The following is a 16,885-nucleotide window of genomic DNA, read 5'->3' as shown; positions in this document are numbered from 1 at the left end:
TTCAACAACATCTGGGGACCCACAGGTTGAGAAAGGCTGCTTTAGAGGCTTCCTTCCTATTGCAGCTGTATGGAAGATTTGATATGGAATAAGCTTTGTATATCTTCTTGCAGCACTGGACCACCATGCTCCCTGGCAAACGCATTGTCTGTTGATTTCTCATCACTTTGTCAAAGGCTTAAGAGCCTCTGTCCACCTCAAGGAGGCCTGGCAACAATCCTAGCTGTGTTGCAAACACCAGTGGGCTTGTGTATACAGCATGGCTCTATTCCGCTGGGTCCTGAGGCTTCTCCCATGGCAGAGGGACCTTTTCACAGTGGAATGGATTTAACGCCCATTGTTCATTATGAAAGAATCCAATAAAAAGAGAACCCTCCTGGCCTGCTGCAATTATTGTCCTTCTACAGATGTATTTCGTAGCACATGAAGGATATGCCTGCTTCAGCAAAGGGAATGTTTTCTAATAATGCAATGCTTTACAGTAACAGGAAAAAAAGGAGTGGCTTACAGATCCCATAAAACACACAGACACACATCATTTTTAAACAACCTGCTATGAGCAAATGCATTCACAGAGGGTTAGCGGAACTAAGGAAGTGGGGTGGGGAGGAGAGAACAGGAATTTTCACTTGAAGAGCAACTCAACTATAGCCCAGAAAAGCTACAACTTCCTCCTTATTGATAATAAGGTTGTAGCTAATAAATTAAGCAGAAGCCCCAGGGCAGGGCCAGCCCAGCCCATGACATTTTGCCACTTGAGGCAAACCAGAAAAGGTGTCCCCTGCCCTTCTACCTCCTTATCCACTGTGACCTGTGGCGACTGGAGGTAACCTGGGGAAGTCCTGGAGTGCTGACGGTGTCAGAGGAGAAGAAAGGAGGATGGAGAGGAGCTGGCGGTGATGGGGGTCAGTGCTGGGGGTGGCAGCAGCAGAGGTGCAAGTGCCAAGAAGAAGAAGAAGAAGTGTTTGGATTTGATATCCCGCTTTATCACTACCCGAAGGAGTCTCAAAGCGGCTACCATTCTCCTTTCCCTTCCTCCCCCACAACAACACTCTGTGAGGTGAGTGAGGCTGAGAGACTTCGGAGAAGTGTGACTGGCCCAAGGTCACCCAGCAGCTGCATGTGGAGGAGCGGAGACGCGAACCCGGTTCACCAGATTACGAGTCTATCGCTCTTAACCACTACACCACACTGGCACACCAAGCGCAGAATGTGGCAAGTGGCACTCTCCTCCTCCCTGCTGTCCCCAGCCTGCCACCTGAGGCAATTGCCTCACTAAGTCTCATAAGCCAGCTGGCTGTCCCTGCCTCAGGGACACCAAAAGGCTGTGGGAAAGGAAGGCACTAGTAATGTTCAACAGCAGCAATCCTTACATCTGAGAGACTAAGCAAGCTTCAAAACATGAAGATTATTCACAGTAGTTTAGGGGGGAAATGGAGCAAAGGACATCTATCATTTACAGTTACACAAGTTTAAATAAATCTCTTCTGGCTTTTGCTCAAAGTACCACAGCTGTTCTGCTTCTGAGGGGAGCGTTCCTTGCTTTTAACTTTTAAAGGTAAAAAGGTAAAGGTAAAGGACCCCTGACCGTTATGTCCAGTCACAGATGACTCTGGGGTTGCGGCACTCATCTCGCTTTACGGGCCGAGGGAGCCGGCGTTTGTCCGTAGAAAGTTTTTCCGGGTCATGTGGCCAGCATGACTAAGTCGCTTCTGGCTCAATGGAACACTGAAACCAGAGCAGCTCATGGAAACGCCATCTACCTTCCCGCCTCAGTGGTACCTATTTATCTACTTGCAGTTTGACGTGCTTTCGAACTGCTAGGTTGGCAGGAGCTGGGAATGAGCAACAGGAGCTCACCCTGTCACGGGGATTCAAACCACCAATCTTCTGATCAGCAAGTCCTAGGCTCTGTGGTTTAACCCACAGCGCCACCACCCTTTTGACCTTTACAGGACTTTTATTCAGACAAAACAAGTTCTGAAGCCTCAGCAACAGAGGTTGGACCTGTGAAAATGCAGGAGTCCAGGAATGGGCAATCTTGTCATCCCCACCCCCCGCCATCAAGGGCTGAATGCCCTTGGGGGAACATGTTGGAGGTGGGGCGAAAGCCATTCCACACATTCTCTCAAAGTCTTAAGAGAAAAACATCATTCTGCACTGGGTTCTCCCTTTGCTCCCTTTTAAGGATCTCAAATAGAAGGCACAGGGGGAAGAGAGAGATAGAAAAGGTGGTGATGATCTTAATTTTCCTCCTCAGGGCTACCTGTATGGAAAAGCCCCATGAAATTAGGCTCATGGGTCACAGGTTGACCACCGCTGCTGTAGCCTAAAGGCTCCTAAGCTGTTAGCTTGATCCGTGGACATCAGCTGGTGGCAATGTTTGCTAAGTTACTGTTAAAGGCATAGAAGCAGGCAGGGTTCTTTTTCCAGATCATGTGGCAACTCTCTTAAGCGCTCTGTGAATTGAGTTCAAACCGGTCCCTGTGCAGCCCTGCTCTTAATAGCAGCTTCTTAGGCAGGAGTCAGCAGGTGAACATATCCTCAGCAAGTAGATAAATGTTATCCTGTCACGGCAAATCGTGGCGCAGCAACACAGGCAGGTTGAAAGACCATACCTTGCATGTGAGAAACAGCCAATCGCGGATCAGACATCGAAATGGAGAACTGACATTGCCTCAAAAGCAAAATGCTGTCAAATATCACATTCATGTGGGGATCGATGCCCTTAGATTAAAGCAGAGAGCACCCAGGGGAAATCAGTAAGTTTGAACTGGCATAGAGCCATGTGCCAAATATTATTTTGCCCAACCACCCAGAATTCTACCTGCTTTTCTGTGTCCTTGTTGTTCCGTTCCCTCAGTCTGGAGTCTCTTATAAGGGCAAACCTCCCTGCAGGTGTCGTTCTTCCTTGGCAGTTGTTGCCAAACGGAGCACAGTTATCTGAGAGTGAGAGAGTAAAGCGAGGGAGAAGGGAGGGGCTGGACAATTTTATGACTAAGCCACAAATCCAGTGAAATAGAAGGTTAAATCCATTGCCAAACCCAGCCTCTCTGTCTCTCTGAGTCACAGGCCAAACAAACACCTCCCCGCCCCACAGCTTGCGCGGCTGCCCTTGGAAATGTTAAACAACCCGAGTTGTGCTTATATTACTGCAGTTGCCCAGAATGAAGCCCAGCTCAGCTCTCAACCTGGGCCTTCGCATCAGTAGCAAATGCTCAAATCAACTTCAGAAATAGACAAAGCTGCCTTATATATTGAGTCAGTCCATTGGCTCAATATGGTCAGCATTGATTGAAAGTGGCTTTTGGGGGTTTCAGAAAGGGACCTCTTTTGCAGGCATAGCATCATTGACTTGGAACATTTAGACCAAGCCCCTGCAATGCAGGAATCTCAACTAAAGCATCCACGAGACACGGCCATCTAACCTCTGCTTAAAAACCTCCAAGGAAACATAGTCCACCACCTCTCGTGGGAGTTTGTTCCACGAGCAGCTCTTACTGCCAGGTATCCATTGTTTCAAGTCCTACAACAACATCAACAACAACAATTTATTATTTGTACCCCGCCCATGTGGGCGGCTTCCAACAAAGATTTAAAATACATTAAAATGTCACACATTAAAAACTTCCCTGAACCAGGCTGCCTTCTGATGTCTTCGAAATGTTGGGTAGTTGTTTATCTCTTTGACATCTGAAGGGAGGGTGTTCCACAGAGCGGGCACCACTAACTGAGAAGGCCCTCTGCCTGGTTCCCTGTAGCTTTGCTTCTCGCAGTGAGGGAACCGCCAGAAAGCCCTTGGCGCTGGACCTCAGTGTCTGGGCTGAATGATGGGGGTGGAGACGCTCCTTTAGGTATACTGGGCCTAGGCCGTTTAGGGTTTTAAAGGTCAACACCAACACTTTGAATTGTGCTCAGAAATGTACTACCCTCCAAAGCAGAAGAAAACAAGCTTGCTCCATCTTCCATGTGACAGCCCTTAAGATATTTGAAGATGGCTATAATTCTTCCTCTCAGTCTTCTCCTCTTTTCCATGCTAAACTTACCCAGCTCCTTCAACCATTCCTCATAAGGCTTGGTTTCCAGACCCTTGATCATCTTGGTTGCCCTCCTCTGTACACGGTCCAGCTTATCAACACCCATCTTAAATTGTACCCAGAATGGGACACAGTATTCCCGGTGTGTCCTGACCAAGGCGGAATAGAGTAGTATAGAATCCTAACTGGAAATGCTGGAAACCAAAGCTGGGAGAACCTTCTGCATTCAATTCAGATGTTCTGCCACTGGACTAAAGCACTTTCTTTCTCACATATCAGCCATTCTCCATTCTATGTATGATCTATTCTCTGTTTTGCTTCCTTCCCTCACTTTTTTCTCTTTTTTTGGCCAGGAGCATGTGTTGATTTTCTTGGTGTTTCAACCACCTGTTCCCTCTTTGCTTTCAAAAAAAAAACTTGACACTGTAGCACACGGTAGGTACACAATGCGTAAGTACTGCAAAGTAAACCAATTCAGCTTCCTTTTGGTAAAGAACACTGGCGTATGGTAAACAGTGACAAGTGAGCTATTGTGAGCTCTTAGAGATAAAGTGACATTTGAAGTCCCGCAAGCTCAGGTGCCAACAGGATTTCCTGGGATTAACAATATATTAATAAATAGTAGACCAGCGATGACAAAACTGTAGCGTGTGGGACATGGAAAATGGGTGTGTGTCACTGTAATATCATTCCCCCCCCTGCAGAAGTAAAAAGGAAACCTCATTTGTTTTGAGAGAGTTTTTTGATGTTGTTTAGTCGTTTAGTCATGTCCGACTCTTTGTGACCCCATGGACCAGAGCATGCCAGGCACTCCTGTCTTCCACTGCCTCCCGCAGTTTGGTCAAACTCATGCTGGTAGCTTCGAGAACACTGTCCAACCATCTCGTCTTCTGTCGTCCCCTTTTCCTTGTGCCCTCCATCTTTCCCAACATCAGGGTCTTTTCCAGGGAGTCTTCTCTTCTCATAAGGTGGCCAAAATATTGGAGTCTCAGCTTCACAATCTGTCCTTCCAGTTAGCACTCAGGGCTGATTTCCTTCACAATGGATATGTTTGATCTTCTTGCAGTCCATGGGACTCTCAAGAGTCTCCTCCAGCACCATAATTCAAAAGCAAAATTCTTCGGCGATCAGCCTTTTTCATGGTCCAGCTCTCACTTCCATACACCACTACTGGGAAAACCATAGCTTTAACTATACGGACCTTTGTTGGCAAGGTGATGTCCTTTGTTGGTTACTTCCAGCCAAATGTGCTTTATTCTGTAAAGGAAACACATTTGGGGAGTGAATGAAATCATGTGGACATAAGGAAAGTGCTGTAACAAACGTCCCCCAATATCCTCCTCCATCCAGCTTTTCTTGGTTTTTTTTAATACTGCTCTCGGAGGCTGGCCTCCCAAGTCCAAGGTGGGAATGCTAAAGTTCCTTCCTCTCATTCCTTAACAAGAGTAATTAAGTGATTTCTTTGTTATCTTTCCAATTTTGAGTTCACTACTCCACACTTATATACCGGTTTGCAATCTTTTTTTAAAAAAAGAAAAAAGTCATCGAAAGAATTTGTCAAAATTCTTCATCATGTTAGTGCGTGCTTCTCCAAGACAGACATAATTTTATATGCACTTTTGCCAAATATATGCATTTTTAATGCAATTCCGCCTAGTATAATGCATTTTCACTGTGTTCTTTTTAATAACACAATATGTGATTTTTATACACTCTTTAACCTCGTGTACATTTTTAATTTGTTTTAATTTGTAAACATGGCTGGAAAACTGCATTGCAGAATTCAGAGAGGTGCAAATTTCAAAGGATCCATGTGTTTCAGTTTGTGCATTATTCCAGGAATTCTGCTGGGGCAGAATTTGGTTTTTTTCCTCACTTTGCTTCTGTTGGTTTCTGCTTCCTTCACTGAGCAGCGAAGTGCTTGTCACAAGACAATGTTTACATTCCACAGTCAAGTGCTGTTGGGTTTTCTCACGGGAAAGGAGACTGGATGTGACGTACACTGGTTTCCTGTTTTTCACTGTTCTTTGCAGTTCAGTGTGATTCTCTCCGTGCTTTAGAGGAGAGAGGATGCCTTTCTCTGCTCCGGCAGAGGGAAGATGTTTTTCTGTAAATTACCAGCTTTGAAGTGTAAATAAAGTAATATAGAGCATGTTGGCACGTACTTTTCATCATTCCGCTGTGCACTGGACACTGCTTATCTCCAACATTTGGTTATGGGCCCAGAAAAACGCAGTGTTTTGAGAATGGACTCCAGAAGTCGGGCTCCTGGCAAAGGAACAAAGGAGCAAAGAATTGGAGTGCCGGCAAAGGATCGGAATGCAGAGGGCCGGATCGGACGATATCTCTGCGCGTCAAGATGATTTGATGAGGTATGTGCTACAGCTCCGGGCAGCCTGCCAGCTTCTAATTAATGGCTTTATGGCTGGACTTTGAACTTTTATAGCCGGTTTTGCCGTGGCACAGGCAAAAGGCTAGAAGGATAAATTTTTCCTATGCTGGGGGAAATTGAAAGTAAAGCAGCTGCAGCAGTGTCGCAGCATGAATTTAAGACAGCAGAGAGAACTTTCACTTTTGAACTTGCCTTTGGAATGCGGTTTGAAGCAGCTGCAGATAAGCAAAGCAGTTAAGCAGAAAGGCACAGGTTCACAGGCAGAGGCTGTTTTGAATTTGCTTTTGGATTGAAGCAGCTGTACACAGACGCAGCATGTATAAAGCAGCCTGATTTAAAGCAGCAAAGATGACGCTAAAGGCTAATGCCAAAGTCATGATGGCCCTTCAGGATGCTTGTGGGATTCCTAAGCTCAATAGGAAGAACTATGTGGACTGGGTTCTCTATGCAGAGGCTATTCTGCGGAAAGAGGGTCTGTTTAAAGTTATTACAGAGACCCCCCCAGCTCCAGTTACAGATGAATGGAAAGCTATGGATTCCAAGGCAAGGGGAACTCTTACGTTGATAGTATCCCCAGAAGAGCTCTGTCTGTTGCGTGATAAGACCTCAGCCAGAGAAATTTGGGACACTTTGAGAGAGGCTCACTTGAGGACAGAAGCTGGGTCCACAATGTTTTACTTTAACAAGCTGCATAATATGGCTCTTGCTGAAGGTGGAGATGTGCGTATACATCTGATGGAGATGCAGAATCTGAGACATGAGCTGCAACAGAGAGGACTCAACTTTCCAGAGGAAGTGTATTCCTTTATGATACTACAATCTTTGGGTTCAGGTTGGGAGTCTGTTGCGACTCAGATTGCTGTACAGCCAACTGCTCAGCTAACAGTGGACTATGTTACTGCCGTGATATTGAATGAAGCGGATCGCCGGGGTGCTAGCTGCATCAACAAGGGGGAGACTTCACAGACGTCATCCCATAGTGCAGTGGAACCACCAGATGGCGCCAAAGCTTTGAAGGCAGTGAAATGCTACACGTGTGGACGTCTAGGCCATATGAAGAGGGAATGCAGATATCCCAGGGCCAAGACAGAGCAGCGCAGCGAAAGCTCATCGCGTGGAAAAGGCCGAGGCAAAGGCAAAGGTCCGGTGTCCAGGACAACGCAGCACAAGGCAATGGTCTCACGCTTCACTCCAAAGGTTGCAGAGGTCCAGAAGACATCTAGATCTTTCTTCGTTGTTGATTCGGCTGCAACGCATCACATGCACAATGATAAGCGACTGTTCGTGTCTTTTACACCGCAGGAAGGTGCGATTCACCAGGCGGATGACCACACAATCCCCAGTAAAGGCTACGGAACTGTTGTTCTTCACAGTTTGGACTTATCGATACAGGATGTGCTTTATGTGCCAGATGCCAAGCATAATCTGCTCAGCGTTGGACAGCTGAATGAGCGGAAAATTGACGTTTCCTTTAAGAACAATAGGTGCATCATCACAAAGAAAAATGATTATGTATTGCATGCTGAATATGTTGATCGTTTGTATGTTTTGTATTTTGATGATGTTGTGCAGGATGACACTTGTTGCATTGCAGGTTCTAACAAAAGTTTGCATGCAGAATGTATTCACGATTTTCATCGAAAATTTGGTCATTTGCATTTTGAGGCAGTATCTAAAATGCCTGCCTTGGTTGAAGGTATGACTATTAAACCCTGCAGGTACCACATGAAGTGCAAGGCATGCGCAGCAAACAAGGTGAAAATGGCTGCGAAAGGTAAGGTGTCTAGTAGGCAAGCTACAGAACCATACCAGGTTGTTCATGCTGATTTGGTTGGACCACTAGCGCCCTCTTTGGGTGGAAACAGGTACTTCATGGTTCTCATTGATGCATTTTCCAGGTATATTTATGTGTACAATCTCAAGCAGAAATCAGAGGCTTTTCCAAGGTTCAAAGAATTCTGTGCTTGGTTGGGAAATGTGCATGGTAAGAAGGTAAAGACTCTTTTCAGTGATCGCGGGGGAGAATTCACTTCTCAGCAGTTTGAAGCTTTTCTGACTGAGAAAGGAATTCAACACGATTTGTCTAGTCCTCGCTCGCCATGGCAGAATGGACTTGCGGAACGAGCAAATCAGACATTGCTTCAAGGGTTAAAAACCTTGCTGCATGATGCCAATCTTCCAGAGAGTTATTGGGCCGAAGCTCTCTCATGTTTCACTTACAGTTATAATCGCAGGTTATCTTCAGCGATTGGTTGTACCCCCTATGAGAAGATGTTTGGCAAGAAGCCATACATCAAACACATGAAAATTTTTGGTTCTGACATGTGGGTTCACTCACCACAAAACTCCAAGTTAGACAAGCGTGGATTGCATGGTATCTTTCTAGGTTATCAGAAAGGGTCTTACAGAATAATGATGACTGACTCTAAGGAAATTAAGCTCACAAGAAGTGTTGAGTACAATGCCAAGTGGGGGGAGAATGTGGGAATTTTCCAATGTTATCCTGATGACAGTGATGAAACTGAGGATAGTCAAAAGCAACCGCAACAACCCACACCCACTGATGAAGGTTCTGAGTCTGAGTCTGAAACTGAATCGGGTGATTCAGAGGATTTCAAGAGTGCGAAAGCCTCTATGCGACCCTCTGAAAGCTCTGATCAAGAATTGGAGGAACCATTGTTCACAATAGGTCACTTTTCTCCTAAGAAGGAAGAGGAGAGTGTTGAAGACTTAAGGCTAATTCGCAGGTCACAGAGAACAACAAAAGGCAGACCTCCAAAGAGATTTGCTGATGAGTTTGCTAAGATAGCAGTAACAGCTGTTAAAAGCTCCAAGAAGGTGTTTGAACCTTCAAGTTTCCAAGAAATCCAGGATTTGGATTCAAAGGAAGCTGAGCCATGGTTAAATGCCATGAAGGCTGAGCTTGATTCCTTGGAAAGGAACAAAACATGGGACCTTGTTCCAGTAGTTCCAGGAATGAAACTGCTTGGAAGCAAATGGGTCTTCAAAGCGAAGACAGATCAAAATGGCAAGATAGTCAGACACAAAGCCAGATTGGTAGCCAGAGGTTTTGCACAGGTACCAGGTGAAGACTATCACGAGACCTACTCACCCACCGTGAGGTATGAGAGCATTAGGCTTATGCTCAAGCTAGCTGCAGAAGAGAATCTACACATTAGTCACCATGATGTGAATACAGCTTTTCTGTACGGATCTCTAGATGAATCACTTTATATGCTTCCACCTGATGGCGTACAGGTAAAACAGGGATTTGTTTGTGCTCTGAAGAAGTCCCTTTATGGTCTCAAACAAAGTGCACGGTGTTGGCACACAAAACTCACTGAAGTATTGTTTTCTCTAGGTTTTAAGCAAGGGAAAGCTGATCCATGTGTATTTGTCAAAGAGGAGGGGCAAAAGAAACTGTATTGTTTGTTTTATGTTGATGATCTTTTATTCTTTTGGAAGGATATCACAATGTACAATAATGCCCTAGCTCAATTGAAAGAGCACTTTGACATGAAAGATCTTGGTGAGGTAAACAACTACCTATCTCTGGAAATAGAGAGAGATCAAGATGGTAACATTCTAGTACACCAGTCACGTAAAATTGCTGATGTGTTAAGCAAACTAAACCTGATGGATGCTAACCCTGTAGACACACCGATGACAACAGGTTATCAGGTAGATGACACTGGAGAAGCATTTTCTGATACTACACTGTACAGAAGTGTGCTAGGCAAGCTAAACTTCATTGCCAGATGTTCAAGACCTGACATTGCTGTTAGCTGTAATTTGCTAAGCAGACAAGTCAACAATCCTACTGTTAAGGATTGGAAAGCTCTGAAACGCATAGCGCGGTATTTGAAAGGCACTATGCATTACAGACTGAGATTTAACAATCAGAAGTCTGGTGGTCTTGAGATATTTGCAGATGCAAGTTTTGGAAGTGACACTACAGACAGGAAAAGTACGTCTGGAGTTTGCTATAAGTACAATCAGGGTCTATTTGATTGGTCATGCAAGAAGCAAACAACAGTTAGCTTAAGTACTTGTGAAGCTGAACTGAATGCACTGTCTTATTCACTTAAGGATTGTGAATGGTTGTTACAATTGTGCAAAGACATAAAAATTCCTGTCAAATGTCCAATCCAGGTTTACCAGGACAACAAAGCATGTTTGGCTTTGCTGAATTCTGAAGGTTGTAAGCAAAGCACGAAGCACTTGCAATTGAAGTTGCAACATGCTAGGGAACGTATTCAAAAGGGACTCGTAACGGTGTCCTATATGCCAGGTAATGAAATTCCTGCTGATGTATTGTCCAAGATTGTATCAAGGGATCAACACTGTACCTATGTGCAGAAGTTGGGTTTGTACTAATATTGTACGAACACGCTGCCCAGTGATGTTCACAGAAAGGGGGAGGATGTTGGTTTCTGCTTCCTTCACTGAGCAGCGAAGTGCTTGTCACAAGACAATGTTTACATTCCACAGTCAAGTGCTGTTGGGTTTTCTCACGGGAAAGGAGACTGGATGTGACGTACACTGGTTTCCTGTTTTTCACTGTTCTTTGCAGTTCAGTGTGATTCTCTCCGTGCTTTAGAGGAGAGAGGATGCCTTTCTCTGCTCCGGCAGAGGGAAGATGTTTTTCTGTAAATTACCAGCTTTGAAGTGTAAATAAAGTAATATAGAGCATGTTGGCACGTACTTTTCATCATTCCGCTGTGCACTGGACACTGCTTATCTCCAACAGCTTCAGCAAGTGCAAAATGGGTAGGCTCGCACGATAATGTGGACCACCAAATTCCCCCCTTTGCCATCCCTTGTGCATGTTAGCTCAGAAGATTAATGAGAGGCAGTGTGGTCTAATGGTCAGAGGGTTGGACCAGGACCTAAGAGACCACTCAGCCATTCAGGGGCAGTGAATGTCTCTCAGCTAATCTACCTGCGTTTTTGTTTTCGTGGCTCCTTTTCTGTTTGTTTTTGTGACTGTGTGGAACCCAGTTCAGCTACTGATTAATTGATTGTGTGAAAGCAGTACATTGTTTATTGCTTTCATTTGATGGATCAGTGTTCTCATTAGATAGTAAAATTCATGTTAAGTTGCTGTTTTAAGGGTTGTTTTTAAAAGTCTGGAACGGATTCATCCATTTTGCATTACTTTCTATGGGAAAGCATGCCTTGGTTTTGGAACGGACTTCTGGAACGGATGAAGTTTGAAAACCAAGGGACCGGTGTAATGGGAATTTCACTAAGAGGTAGCTGGAATGCTGCTGCTATAAAGAAGTAAAAGATGCAGGAAAAGTTTTCTGTAAAAGGAACTCTGCTGCAGAAAGAAATGAAAACCCAAGAGTAGATGCTCACTCACCAACATGACAAAACAGCGACACTCCCCCTAAACCTTTGAAATGGGGAATATCTCTTTAATGTCACTACTTTGAGCTGAGTACCATCTGGAAGAACCTCCTTGACTGTTTCTGGTTTTTTTCCACTGGTTGTTCCGAAAGCAAAAGGCAAAATAACTTTTAACTTCTGATATTTTTTTGGGTACCCCGGGTCGAAAATTTAGCTGCAGTGAGAAAGATCTCCGTTTGAATAAGGACCAGAGGCTTGCATGTCTCTGGGGAAATATCCTTGCTATTAGTTTGCCTAGCTGCTGGTAAAAACGGGCTCAGCTCAATAACAAAAAGCCTCAGTGCTTCAAGGCTACGTCCATGGAGGCAGAGATGCTTGCTGGTTTGGGGAACAGTAATTACCGCTTCCTAGCTCAGCTTAGCCCAGGTTGCCTTTACTTGAGCCTAGAGCTCTTCTCCATCTCACCGATAACATATTGCACTGCTTTGATATGAGTCTCGTTGGTTTCAGGGGCACTTTCTTCAGCCATAAGAGTCCCACGCTTCTTGCTACAGAAGCAAGCAGGCTCTTCGGGCCTTGATTAGAACCTTTTGGCAGTGTTTCCATTTAGGTCCGAAAAGAAGAGAAGGTGGCCACAAGCGTGATGACAAAATTGGGGGAGAGGGAACTGGGACGATAGGGGAACCGAACTGCTGGACCCACAACCTGGAGGTCTCTTGTTCTTTTGGACCACATCAACCCATTGGACCGATGGGAGTTGCAATCCAAAACACCTGGAAGGTTGTTGCTGACGTCCACTAGAGCTCATCAATGTTTCTGTTAAGAGAAACCCTGAAAACTTTTCGAAGTTGCTTTTGGTTAAGGTAAGCGAAGGGTAGCTGGGGATCCTCTGCTGGGGACGAGAGACCGGCTGTGCTGCTTTTTTGTGGGTTTGCTATCTGCTGCTTAATGAGCGGTATTCTACTGACACGTCTCATCGGCACAACTATTTCTGCTTGTACAAAGGAACTTTCCTCTCCTCCAGCACCCATGCATGAGCAGGACCCTCTGCAAATCTGCTTCAGAGAGGGTTTTTTTGGGGGAAACCTCTATAACAGACTTAGGGGCCATGCAGAAAGGGGTAGAACATTCCATTGCACAAGGAGAAATTATTGCACTGCTGGAACGAGAGACTTCATGCTGTGTTGAAACCCACCCAGTGCTTTTTCCCCCTGGGGGTGTTCAAGGGTATGCAGTACCGGCACCTTCCCCCATTGTTAAAAGTGTGACAATTGCTATAACCACTTCATGGTGAGTACCAGTACCCCCCCTAAAAGAGAGAGCACTGAACCCACCTATCCTTTTGTTTTCAAGGAGTTAAATAATAGAATCATAGACTTGGAAGGGACCGCAAAGACCATCTAGTCCAATCCCTTGCAGTGCAGGAATATTTTGCCCAACATGGGACTTGAATCCATGACCCTGATATTAAGAGTGCTCTATTAAAAAATAAATAAATACTTTAACACCCATCCCCACTCTCTGGGCTCTGAGAGAATCCAAGGATTCCAGGGGCTTACACAGGTTCAGTTTTCTCAAGATGAAGGTCAATGGGGACCATGGTGTCTTTAGGATAAAAAGGGACCCCTGACCATTAAGTCCAGTCGCGAACGACTCTGGGGTTGCAGTGCTCACCTTGCTTTACTGGCTGAGGGAGCCGGCGTTTGTCCGCAGACAGTTTTCCTGGGTCATGTGGCCAGCATGACTAAGCTGCTTCTGGCGAACCAGAGCAGCGCACAAAAATGAAGTTTACCTTCCCACCAGAGCGGTACCTATTTATCGACTTGCACTTTGACGTGCTTTCGAACTGCTAGGTGGGCAGGAGCTGAGACTGAGCAGTGGGAGCTCACCCCATTGCGGGGATTCGAACTGCCAACCTTCCAATCACCTGTAGGATAGATGGTTTTAATTACATATACAGTGGCACCTCTGGTTACGAACTTAATTCGTTCCAGAGGTCCGTTCTTAACCTGAGGTACCACGTTAGCTAATGGGACCTCCCGCTGCTGCCACGCTGCCGCTGCACAATTTCTGTTCTCATCCTGTGGCAAAGTTCTTAACCCGAGGTACTATTTCCGAGTTAGCGGAGTCCGTAACCCGAGGTGTTTGTAACCCAAGGTACCACTGCATATACAACCTGAGTGTCGGATGGCGTGGCTCACAGCACTGACCCCCCCCCCAAATATCTTTCTCCTCCATTAGTCACAGCTTTGAGTCCAGCACAGAGGACACATGTCTCTGTGTCTCCAGCTTCCAGTCTGCTCCCAGCTCAGCTTTGGCATAACGCTCTGGCTATTGTTTACCTAAGTAGCACTTAGGGGGAAGGCCCACCCCATTGTTTTGTGATGTTTATCTAGTCATCCAAAACCATTACCTAGACAAAGGGACTGGTTTGGCAAGCTTGCTCTCATACACCCTACCCCCACAGAGACAGAATTCCAATAACTGTAAGGGGCATCATCCAGACTGACTCCACTCCCAGCTCAAAACAATATAACTTTATTCTCTTGCATTGCTATGATATGTCTTTCGAGACAGACGGACGCCAACAACAACAGAGTTTACCATTTATTTATTTATTTATTTATTTATTTATTTATTTATTTATTTATTTCGTTTGAGAACCCAAAAGTGGTTTACCCCTCCCCACACTCCCCCATAAAAGTATCAATAAAATATATTTACAACCATAATTTAATAGGCATTATGCAGCACCTATACCAGTGCCATTTCCATTGAGTCCATTTCCCAGGTCATAGCACCCCTCTCCCTCTGCCACCAGGAGGACAGTCCGATCCTAAGTCTGGATGAAGGTCCTGGGGCTTCCTTCTTATTTTATAATTACAAATGTTCGCTACAATTCTTGCAAGAATATGTGTTGATCATTAGCGTGCATTTCACAGCAGGCAATATTTGTGATAATTTTTTCTCCCACTTCCTTTTTTTTTTTTTTTGTAATTTGTTACGTGCCAAACTTTTCCACACAGCTCCCCGAGGGAACGGCTTCCTGCCCTTTCGCCAGTTTATTTGCTATAATAGTTTTAGCACCTGGCGACAGGTTTCCAAGAATTTTCTAGGTTTCTTTTTACAAGTTTCCTTTTATTATTTAACAAGATGACCTGCTACACAGGCATAAATTTATTCCCTGCTATGATTTCCCAAATGACTTTAGTACCAAATTCTAATAGCTTTTTAATAACTTTACGGAGCCTTTAGATATGCAAGAAACTAGTGTCTTTAGCCCGATCCCTTCCAGCATCTTCTCCTGGTGGTATTGTTATGAGTCTGGCAGTCTCGATTAGCATAAATTACCATGGGTGGAATTCCATGTTTCACTAAGGCAAACGTTCCATCAGCTCAAGCATTTCTGCTCGCCAGATGGAATTATCTTCTCCTTCGCCCATGCACCATTATGGAGGTTCTCCCAAACCCCTAGAACCAATTTGAGGGGGTCAAGGGGGTCAGCGAGGGGGAGAAGGCCCCATTGCGCTAGCAGGACTCATTGTGCTGGCTCCTGCTAGCTGTCCAGCTGAATCATTTCACTCTGGTTTCCCTTACATGTTGCCTGATGCAAATCAGAACAATATCGTTCCCTGGTGGCTGGAACTCTCTTTACTTCCATTGAATGTGTTAAGTTGTGGGTGAACATATCAGACGACACAGCGATTCTTCAAACAGCTCTTGCTTATTCACAGGCCCAGAACAGAACTGGGCTGAAGGGTTCAGCCAACCCGCTTATATAGAGCTCCACTACAAAGCAACAGTAACCACTTTCTGTAACTATCCAATCACTGAACGTCACTTTCAATTCCTTATTTGCATATGTGGACCTGAGTTAAAACTATATACAGTATCCCCCTGCTGGCCCAGGGTGAGAACTTCAGTACATAATAGAATGGGATACCCAACAAAGTTTAGAAGAGGGAAACAGCTAGAAAGAGCTGCAGTCTGAATTGAGACAGAGACTGAGGGTATGGAAGTGAGTGAGCTAAGAGTTTAGCTGGAGTGAAAGCAGTCTAGGGAGCAGGAAAGGTCCATACTATCACTTTAGGATATCTGTTGTAGGCAATGCCCACCACCGGACTCATTTTGCTTCCATTTGTCTCTGTGCTTATATTTGGTATAGAAGACAAACATTTTTTATTTCAATTTGTATTATTTATAGCCTGCTTTTTTAAAATAAATAAATAAATCATTTCCTCAAAGTGGCTTACAAACCAAAATCCTGCAAAATCAGTGAGCTGTATCCAACATGAAGCAGATCCAAGCTTTTTGCCCCCAGCCAGAACTCACCAGAACTCAGTTCCGGCACCTCTCAGGTGGGCGCCATTGCTATTATAAGAGAACATGGGAGGTGTTCATGATGAGCTCCAGCACCTCTTTTTTCTAGAAAAATAGCACTGCCTGCAGATGAACTGAAATGAATGGATGTCCATTCATTTCAGTGGGTCTACGCTAAGTAGGAGTAAAGCTGGATAGAACCCGAGGAATCCATTTGCGCTGATAAAGTCAGGCAACTTTTTTGTGGTAGACAGAAATTGTCATGTGCGGAAGGTTCAAAATGGTGTCACCATGGGCGTAGTCAGGTTTTATGGGGGGGAGGCTTTATGTTGGGGGGGGGGGGTAGAACCTAGCTGTTAGTTAAGTATTTTTATTTATTTATTTGATTTAGTGAGGCAGCTGCCCCTCCCTGCCCCCCCTCGGCTATGCCCATGGGCCCCCTGATGTGTAGATCAGTTACGGGAGACCTTCACTCCCTGCCATTCTCTTAAATAGAATGAATTGTGGAATAGATCTGTTTGCCTGTGTGTGAGGGTGTGGGGTCATTCACATGCTATTTTTAATTTTGTATGTGTGTGCATATTTTCTCCTATACCATGTACTAACATAGAACAAATCAGTCAATCAATATAAACAAAAGTATGTATAATCAGTGCTTTTTTTCTTAAAAAAAATATGTTTAGGGGTACTCCCATTTTCCTACTCATATTGAAATGTTGTTGTTTAGTCGTTTAGTCGTGTCCGAATCTTCGTGATCCCCTGGACCAGAGCACGCCAGGCACTC

At 44.9% G+C, this 16,885-nt stretch overlaps 1 protein-coding gene across 1 annotated transcript in view; it reads right to left on the bottom strand.

Annotated features, from left to right (window-relative positions):
• Positions 1-2,972, bottom strand: part of FAM3D (FAM3 metabolism regulating signaling molecule D) — a 37,470-nt gene extending 34,498 nt beyond the window's left edge. Inside the window, exon 1 of the mRNA XM_083725315.1 lies at positions 2,828-2,972. The gene's annotated coding sequence lies outside the window, so the exon portion shown is untranslated. The remainder of the gene's footprint in view (positions 1-2,827) is intronic.
• Between the last annotated feature and the right edge of the window lie 13,913 nt (positions 2,973-16,885).

The sequence above is a fragment of the Podarcis gaigeae genome (genome assembly GCF_964106915.1).
Source record: "Podarcis gaigeae genome assembly, chromosome: 2".
NCBI lineage: Eukaryota > Metazoa > Chordata > Lepidosauria > Squamata > Lacertidae > Podarcis > Podarcis gaigeae.
This window is presented reverse-complemented; position numbering and strand designations above follow the sequence as displayed.